The following is a 2,945-nucleotide window of genomic DNA, read 5'->3' on the forward strand; positions in this document are numbered from 1 at the left end:
CCTTGGGTGTGCCTCGGCCCTGTCCCTCACACACGTGTGCCTCGGCCCTGTCCCTCACACACATGTGCCTCAACCTTTTCCCTTACACACATGTGCCTCAACCTCTTCCCTCACACACGTGTGCCTCAACCTCTTCCCTTACACACATGTGCCTCAACCTCTTCCCTCACACACATGTGCCTCAACCTCTTCCCTTACACACGTGTGCCTCAACCTCTTCCCTTACACACATGTGCCTCAACCTCTTCCCTTACACACATGTGCCTCAACCTCTTCCCTTACACACATGTGCCTCAACCTCTTCCCTTACACACGTGTGCCTCAACCTCTTCCCTTACACACGTGTGCCTCAACCTCTTCCCTTATACACGTGTGCCTCAACCTCTTCCCTTACACATGTGTGCCTCAACCTCTTCCCTTATACTTGTGTGCCTCAACCTCTTCCCTTACACACATGTGCCTCAACCTCTTCCCTTACACACGTGTGCCTCAACCTCTTCCCTTACACACGTGTGCCTCAACCTCTCCCTTACACACGTGTGCCTCAACCTCTTCCCTCACAGACGTGTGCCTCAACCTCTTCCCTCACACACGTGTGCCTCAACCTCTTCCCTCACACACGTGTGCCTCAACCTCTTCCCTTACACACGTGTGCCTCAACCTCTTCCCTTACACACGTGTGCCTCAACCTCTTCCCTTACACACGTGTGCCTCAACCTCTTCCCTTACACACGTGTGCCTCAACCTCTTCCCTTACACACGTGTGCCTCAACCTCTTCCCTTACACACGTGTGCCTCAACCTCTTCCCTTACACACGTGTGCCTCAACCTCTTCCCTTATACTTGTGTGCCTCAACCTCTTTCCTTACACACATGTGCCTCAACCTCTTCCCTTACACACATGTGCCTCAACTCCTTCCCTTACACACGTGTGCCTCAACCCCCTCCCTTACATACATGTGCCTCAACCCCTTCCCTTACACACATGTGCCTCAACCCCTTCCCTTACACACGTGTACCTCGGTCCCATTCCTCACACACATGTGCCTCAACCCCCTCCCTTACACACATGTGCCTCAACCCCTTCCCTTACACACATGTGCCTCAACTCCTTCCCTTACACACGTGTGCCTCAACCCCCTCCCTTACACACATGTGCCTCAACCCCCTCCCTTACACACATGTGCCTCAACCCCTTCCCTTACACACATGTGCCTCAACCCCTTCCCTTACACACGTGTACCTCGGTTCCATTCCTCACACACGTGTGCCTCAACCCCCTCCCTTACACACGTGTGCCTCAACCCCCTCCCTTACACACATGTGCCTCAACCCCCTCCCTTACACATGTGTGCCTCAACCCCTTCCCTTACACATGTGTTCCCTTGGCCCCTTCCCTCACACACGTGTGCCTTGACCCAGAGATCCTGAGTTTGTTTGAGGGAGGCAGATCATTGCAATATAACATGTGTGCACAGTAAAATATGAGTTACTCAGAGCTTGAGGCAGGGGATTTTTTTTTTTTTTTTTTTTTATTTTGGAGACAGGGTTTCTCTGTAGGGATTTTTTTTTTTAAGCCAAAATAAAGAACGTATGTTTGTTTTTCAGAAGGGCCTCAGTCATGCTAGGCAAGCACCCACACCCTGTGACATCCTGCCTTGTCATAGGTCCAGACACAGCAGGACCAAGTGACCATGGACCGAAACCTCAAAACCACAAACCATGAGACTTTCCTTTCTTACAAACTGATGGCCTCAGTTAGCAGGCGTAAGCACATGAGACCTCAACTCTTTCATAACCTCCTGGATTGATTTCCTCTTTACATTTTTTTGTTAGGGTTTGACACAAGTGATTCCATTTTAGTTCTGACACTATGGCTGGCAGCCTGATCATCCTGGTATTGAGTTGTGCCCTTCTGTAGATTGTAAACTGGACAGTGGTTCACTCGAATAGAATAGGAGACTGCAGCTTCCACTTCTCTGCATGTCTTCAGTGTTGTTGATTAAAGCTACCCAGGCCAGGCCAGTGTTCTATCACTGAAGCACACCTTAGTCCCATCTGGTCACTTTCTTAGCTGCCTCTCCAGGGGAAGCCTACTGTCATAATGCCACAATGTGTGAAATCTGATCTTTAATGTGTTTGTAGGCTACTTAGGACATGCATAGGCCCATGTGAAAGACAAAAGCCAGCCCAAAGCCATAAGAACAGAATCGGAAGTGGGTCCTCTTCCCATCACATACATGATGGCAACCTTCTCAACAACTTGCCTTCAGCCTCCTGAGAGCCCAGACAACCCTGCTACCCCATATTCCTCACTCTCAGAAAGTGTAGTGAATGTTTGCTTGCAATTGCTAATTTGGGATGATTTCTTATACAGCATTAGCTAACTGACACATCCAAAAATTCTGATTTTTCTGTGACAACCATACTGCCTGCAAATAATAGCAGGCTTGTTTGTTGTTTCCTTCCCAGTCCTTTACTCTTTTTTCCTTTTGCTAAATCCTCTTGGAATGAACATTTCTGGGCGATTCTTCTTTTGTATGTCACTGAGGGAATCTGTAAACACAGTCCCTCGCTATCACAAATTATGTATTCAAGTTTCCCACATTGGAGGAAATCACAGGGTAGCAATCAGGAGGGCCATGGCTCATGGTAGGTATCCCAATCGTGGTGTTTATCCCGCCCGCCCCCAGGAAGCATAGCCAATGCTTTATCATAGTTGCCAAAACTGTTACGAGAGAAGCAGAACCACCACTTTCCTTTCACTCTCCTTTCTAGTCTGACGACACATCTCCTGAAAGCAACTTGGTTTTGCTTCCAGTTGTGGTAAGGCAGAAGGTTTCTGTTCCTCTTCGGCTAAGACAGTCACTCATGGACACAAGGTTTGGTGAAGTGTTTAGTGGCGAGAATTTTTTTGTTTAGTTTTGTTTTTTGTTTGCTTGCTT

General features: G+C 48.5%; 1 pseudogene; it reads right to left on the reverse strand.

The window, feature by feature from the left end:
* Positions 1-2,547: 2,547 nt before the first annotated feature.
* Positions 2,548-2,700, reverse strand: LOC121460566 (annotated as a pseudogene).
* Between the last annotated feature and the right edge of the window lie 245 nt (positions 2,701-2,945).

This window comes from Microtus oregoni, unplaced genomic scaffold, assembly GCF_018167655.1.
Source record: "Microtus oregoni isolate MIOR12 unplaced genomic scaffold, Mior012 000020F_ref0000438, whole genome shotgun sequence".
Taxonomy (NCBI): domain Eukaryota; kingdom Metazoa; phylum Chordata; class Mammalia; order Rodentia; family Cricetidae; genus Microtus; species Microtus oregoni.